This window comes from Tribolium castaneum, chromosome 1 (genome assembly GCF_031307605.1).
Source record: "Tribolium castaneum strain GA2 chromosome 1, icTriCast1.1, whole genome shotgun sequence".
Classification (NCBI taxonomy): domain Eukaryota; kingdom Metazoa; phylum Arthropoda; class Insecta; order Coleoptera; family Tenebrionidae; genus Tribolium; species Tribolium castaneum.
In genome coordinates, this window is record NC_087394.1 from 2672047 (window position 1) to 2678961 (window position 6915).

Sequence of the window (6915 nt, forward strand, 5' to 3'; positions counted from 1 at the left end):
ATTAGCTTGTTGATATTTGGGATGAAGACAGCGCCCTTAAATCATAAGCGCACATGACCCCTTCCAACCCCCGTCACTGTTTACCCTTCCTAACGAAATGCAACAATTAGATCCGCGGATTGTTTGGATACGTTAATGGGGGTTTGCGTTACGGATTTTCCAGGGGCGGATTATCGAGGGTGGAGCGCAATTAATTAAAAATTTGATTGGAAATAGTTGTCTAGAAAAAACTCCGGAAACAAAGCCTCCTTATCCAAACAAACGAAACTCTCGTCACAAAGTTGTAATTCCGCGTCGAGAGATCCTTCTTGCGCCTATCTCTATATATTCACTATATTTGCGCTGAAGAGCTGTTATTTGTTTTCGGTTCGGTTCTAGTACAAAAGCCGGCATTTCGGCCGTCTCTTTTCACTGGATGCGCATCCGATTGTCTGTCGGAATTGCCTCAAATTGCTTTTTCCGACCGATTCCATAATGAAGCAGGCCCTCTTCGCTGCTGGAATATTACTGTTTGCTTGTTGCGCCGTCATTTTTCCGACTGTTGCAACAATCCAAACACAGGTGGGACATTCGCACGATGGCCCACACCCTGTATATTAATCGGTAGTCGATAGAGCGGCGTGACAATGCCGAATTTGATAAATAAGGGAAATTGGGTAGCAAGACGCAAACAAAAAGACTATTTTATATTATTTGCCCGGTAGAGTATTATTTATTTAGCGATGATCGATTTCAAATTTGTAACTTGTTTGTGTTGAACACAAGAGTTTTTCTAACTCGGATGATTAGATGCGACATTGACAACAATAACCCACATATCTCTGACGGGTCATTAGGCAGGATTTTTTCACGCAATTTATCTAAGCATAATGAAGGACTCCTCCGGCTTATTGTACCACTTCCTGCAGACGAAACGAGTTGACAGAAATGGCAAGTAACACAAATTTATTCATGATAACAATTCGTATTTTTTTCTAGAAGGTGTCCCTTTTTTCCATATTTGTTATTTTCCTGACAATCAATGTGCTACATTCTGATGCCTGCTGTGGCAGTTGTTCAACATCAAGTTGTTCCAATTGTTGTTCCACGTGCCAAAATCAATGTACAACGATCCCATGTTACCAGTCCTGTCAGCAAAACTGTTGTCAACACCAGTCCAGCTCTTGCTGTGGCAGTTGCTCATCATCGAGTTGTTCCAATTGTTGTTCCTCCTGCCAACAACAGTGCAACACTGCGCCGTGCGTTGCCAACTGTCAACAAAATTGTTGCCAACACGAAACGTCCAACTGTTGTCACAGCCATAGACGCGATTGTTGTCCCAAAGAAACAGAAATTGAAATAAGAGAACGAGAACGGGAGTCGGAAACTTCCTCGCGAGATGAACAAGTCCACGTTAACGTTGATTCCAAAAACGTGATCAACAACCAGAACATTATCAACATGACCATCAACGTTGACAGTAACGTTATCAATAATATTTCAAACGAGGAGAAAAGTCAATGGTCTGGTAACGGCACCAGTATTGTCACCGTTCCGCAACCGTGTCCCACGACACAAAGACCAATAACCATGCCTCCAGGACATCCACCAGTTCATGACTGTCATCAACCACCGCCAGTAATAGTCGTACCGCCACCACCGCCACCCCCACCCCCACCACAACCCTGCTGTGTTGTTATCATCCCTTGTGCTCATCAAGGGTGCAACCCTTATCATACGCGCTGTGGGGGGTGTCACAGCAGATATGGTTATCTCCCAGTGAATCCCTGTGGTGGCGGAGGATGTCATAAAGTGCAAACGTCCGAGTGTGGGTCATGTGGACATGATTATTACCAAACGTACCATGGATACTCTCAATGTCATGGTTGTTTCTACCAATAATCATTTTTTCTTTATATTTTTTCTAAGTTGTAACAATAATTAATAATGTTTTAAAATAAATTGCTTAATCTGAGTAGTTAATCTTTTATTCTTTATTCGAAACTTGATAACGATATTTAAACAATTTCATCACATATAGGTATTATATATTTGCTAAATTTTAAGTATCAAACATTATATTCAAAAATTACCAAATATCAAAAAAAAGAAAAATAACTTTTTTCTTCAAAATTTCGCCAAAAATTTAACAGTGTCAAAATTTCCTCGAAATTTATACCATGCTAAACTGACCTGACCTAAAAAAAATTTTCCTCTTTAAAATTTTGTAAAAATAATCATGCACTGTTTTGCTAAGTAAATATCAACTTAAACTTGTACTAATCTGACCTGACCTGACCTGAACTGCTGAGTGTCTTATTATACCAAAAACCTACCAAATAAAAAAAAACAAAAAGATTTTCCTCTTTAAAATTTAGCAAAAAAAATCGGACACTGTTTTGCAAAGCAAACATCAATGTAAAAATTTCTTCGAAACTTGTACCATGCTAACCTGGCTTGACCTGACCTGACCTAATCTACTAGTGTCTTTTTATACCAAAATACTAGAAAAAAGGACATCAGTCACAGACAAAAATTAAGCTATACAAATATAATCTTAAAAAAACAAGATGTTTTATAAAAACTACCAAATATAATAAAAAGAGAAAAAACTTTATATTAAAATTTACCAAAAAAAAACAGGCATTGTTTCGCTACTTGTCAAAATTTTCTCGAAACTTGTACCACAGTAACCTGGCCTGACCTGACCTGACCTGCTAGTGTCTTTTTATACCAAAAGGCAAGAAAATACAAAAATAATGACTGGCAAAAATAAAGCTATACAAAAAAAACGTTAAGAAAAAAATATATAAAAAACTGCCGAATATGAATAAAAAGAATAAAAGTTCTTTTTTAAAATTTAGCAAAGTAAAGTAATTTCGCTAAGTAAATATCAGTATCAAAATTTCCTCAAAACTTGTATTACGCCAACCTGATCTACTCTAGTGTTTTTTTATGCAAAATTACAAGAAAATACGATAATAGTGACCGACAAAAATAAAGCTATACAAAAAAAATTAAGAAAAGAAGATGTTTTAAAAAACTACCAAATATTAATAAAAAGAACAAAGATTTTCGTTAAAATTTCGTAAAAAAATCAGGCATTGTTTCGCTAAATGTCAAAATTTTCTCGAAACTTGTCCCACGGTAACCTGGCCTGACCTGATTTGACCTGCTAGTGTCTTTTTATACCAAAAGGCAAAAAAACTATAATAATGACAGACGAAAATAGAGCTATACAAAAAAAATTAGAATAAATATATACAAAAAAACTTAACTACCAAATATCAATAAAAAAAAATTTTTGCAAACAAATTTATATATTGTTTTACTAAGTAAATATCATTCTCAAAATATGTACTGCACTAACCTGAATTGACCTGACCTGACCTGCTAAGTGTCTTATTACATCAAAAGACCAGAAAAAATAATAATAATGACAAGAAAAAACAGAACTATAAAAAATTATAAAAGATGGCGAAAATAGAGCTATAAAAAAAACTTAAAAAAAATATATAAACTACCAAATATGAATAAAAAGAAAAAAAGGTTCTTCTTTAAAATTTTGCAAAAAAATTATGCATTGTTTTGGGAAGCAAATATAAATGTTAAAATTTTCTCAAAATGTGTAATACGCTAATCTGACCTAACCTACTAGTGTCTTTTTATACCAAGAGACAAGAAAAAACGATAATGATGACCAAAAAATAGAACTATAAAAAATTATCTAATACGTAATACAACAATTTCAAATAACTAGTGGCTAATACCACCAATACTTTAACAATTGTTAAAAAAAAATTCAAAGTTTTAGTTAGAAGCGACATCTAGAATTGCAAAATTTTTGGTGATAAGTGTTATCAAAGTGACTCTGGAGGTCGCCTTTTCTTTGCCAATTTATTTTTCAACTGTCCTTTGACCAATCGAGGCCATGGTGAGTCCTTTCAAATATTTTCCTATAAAATAGTATTTCTTTGTAGAGATTTATTTTTGCAATTTGCTTTTTTTGCATTGTCTACGCCTGCTATGACACAAATGATTGCTGCTACCATCCTTGTTACAAACAGAATTGTTGCACCAATACGACTGTCCCAGATTGTTGTTTTATTGTAACTCCTTGTATTACACTCAACTGTGATCCATATTTTTTCACCTGTGGCGGTTGTAAAAATTGGATCGGTTTCCGACCAATAGACCCATGTGAAGGCAAATGCCAGAAACGATCAACATGGGTTAGAGAAACCTGCGATGTGAACAGTTGTACCAACACAACGGAAATTGATTGTACTAATTGCACGACCGATTTTTACAAAACCTACCAAAGTTATATCAGATGTCGTGGTTGTTTTTACATCGAGGGTTAAAAGTGTGCTCTTACTTAACTTAGATTAGGTTATCGTAATGTTAAGTCGTCATTTAGATTTTTACTCTTAAAGTGTTATCACCAAAAGTAGATGTGAAGGCCTTGTAATTTTGTAACAATTTAGTGGCATCTTTGATACAAACAACTTCGACCATGGTGAGTGAGTGCCAAAAGTAGGTAACAATTACTAAATATTTCAATTTTTTCCAGAAAGTTTTTGTTTGGTTTGTAACAATTTTGGCACACTTTTCAACCATTTATGCTTGTTGTAACAGTTGTAACACTTGTCACCAACAATGTGCAACTGTTGTTTGCGTAAACCAATGCCAACTCACTTGTTGCAATACAACAACACCTTGCCCTTCAACAACCAAAGCTCCCACTTCTGTTACTACAAGTAGGTCAACATCAACAACTAAAGTAACACCACGACCGGAACGTTTAGAAACACACGAAAGCAAAATGCACATGAACGTCACTTCGACAAACGTAATCAACAACATGAACACCATGAATGTCAACATCAACATCAACAAAACCATCGACAACAATATTGTTAGCACCAAAAGTAGACAACAACCAACTGAAACTAGAACAATAGTAGTACCAAAGCTAGTACCAGTGACGATTCTTGTACCTACAAATACTACAACACCTGTAACACCAACAACAACAACAACATCAACAGCGAAACCACACTCTGAAAAGTGCTGCATTGTCATTATCCCATGTGTGTCTTATGGGTGTAATCCGTACCATTATAGGTGCCATGGGTGTCATGGTAGTTACGGCTACGTTCCTCTCAACCCATGTAGTAGTGGGTGTCATAAAAAGGAAACGTGGGACCGGGAAAAGTGCCATTTAGGCCAATGTGTTTCACACAAAGTTGATTGTTCGTACTGTGGGCACGATTTTTACCAAACTTATGGCGGGTATTCGAGGTGCCATGGGTGTTTTCAGGGATATGGTTAGAAAAATTTGTGTCAAATTATAGTACTATTTAGATAGTGGTTAAGTAATAAAAATTTGGGTCATCTTATTTTCTTTTTTTTTAATAAATATACATGTTCTAAATATTTGTGGCGTTTTTATTTTTTTTATATCATTTTTTTTTAAATAAATTCAGATATTAATTTATCACAGAAATTTAAAAAAAATCGTTCAAACTGAAACAAAAACCAAATTCCAAATGTGATGTTATAAATGAAAAATATTTGAAATTATAAATTCTTGCGATAAATATTAATTTCATTGTTATATGTTTTCAGTAATAACTTTCTCTGTACAAGAGAAAATGAAAACAGCTTTGAAATAGTACCAAATCCAAAAGTTAACAACAATTACATATAAAGATATTAACGGAATCAATTACGAAAGTAAACAAAGAATAAAATTTCAAGAAATAAGAACACAGAAAAATTAATTTATTTTTAGCCATTTTTCCTGCCTATTTAAAAAAATATAAAAAATAAAAAACAATAATAAAATTTCTTTTGTAAGCTAAAATCACTTTATGCAATTATTAGAAACTTATAATCGACGATTTAAGCATCAATTTTTTTGAAACCTCGAAATAAACAAAAAACAATAAAAAATGAGTAAATATTGTATTTCTATTCATTCCCATTTAAAATAAAAAACCTAAAAAATACAATAAACCAATAAAAATCAAAAAAATTTGCTTCGTAAAAGCTAAAATCAAACCAAATTTTTGTTGAAATTGCCTAATTTTGAACGATTATGAGAAATAGGTAAATACAAAACAAAAATTTCGAAAAACAAGATGAAAAAAGTTCAACTCATTTTCATTCAAAATGAAAACTGGACAATAAACAAAATAAATAAAAATCATCAAAATTTGCTGAATAAAGCTAAAATCACTTGATAACTAGTTGAAAACGACGATTTGTGCAGCAGTTTTGGTAAAATTAGTTGATTTTGGACGATTTTTTTCACAAAGAATAGCAAAACTCGCTCTGGAATACCTAATATTGCTTTGTTTTAGCTTCGAAAACCACAATTCATGTAACAATTTTAACAAAAAAGTAAGAAGAAAAATACAAAGTATAAAAAAATATAATAATAAAAAATAAAAATACTCGTAAAAAATAACGAAACGAAAAATTCCTAAATTCTTGAGTTTTCTTCATCGCTTTAAAAATTTAATATTGTGTAAGAATTCTGCTGTTATCACATTCATTTTAAATAAGAAATATCCCAGTTCTAAGCTGTTTTGAGATTATTATTATCAGTGTTACATTATAATTGTTATAAATACTTTAAACAATAATGAAATAGTGCAATGTCATTTTCTCCGATGGATTATGCATTTATAATCAAATCTAAAAATCAACGAAAAGTCTGAACAAAAGCTCAACATCAACATTTTTTTTGAAAAATAAATCAAACCAAAAAACCAGCAATAATACTCTAATTATTAAAATAATTGGAATCTGTAGATATGTTATTTACTCGTATTTTTCAAAATAAATGAAATCGGATGATAATATCAAAAATAAATAATACACAAAAAATGTAACAACTTTATTTAGGCTTTCTTTACAGAATCCACC

The 6915-nt window shown here is 32.7% G+C and overlaps 1 long non-coding RNA gene and 1 other non-coding gene across 2 annotated transcripts; both read left to right on the top strand.

Moving 5' to 3' along the window:
• The first annotated feature begins 386 nt into the window (after positions 1-386).
• LOC135267903 (uncharacterized) lies at positions 387-1954 on the top strand. Its single transcript, XR_010336292.1, has 2 exons — positions 387-930; positions 979-1954. It is a non-coding gene; the product is annotated as an uncharacterized LOC135267903 (long non-coding RNA).
• Positions 1955-3796: 1842 nt separating this feature from the next.
• Positions 3797-5418, top strand: LOC103312301 (uncharacterized). The gene is made up of 3 exons (XR_010335054.1): positions 3797-3913; positions 3960-4498; positions 4553-5418. It is a non-coding gene; the product is annotated as an uncharacterized LOC103312301 (transcript).
• Positions 5419-6915: the final 1497 nt, after the last annotated feature.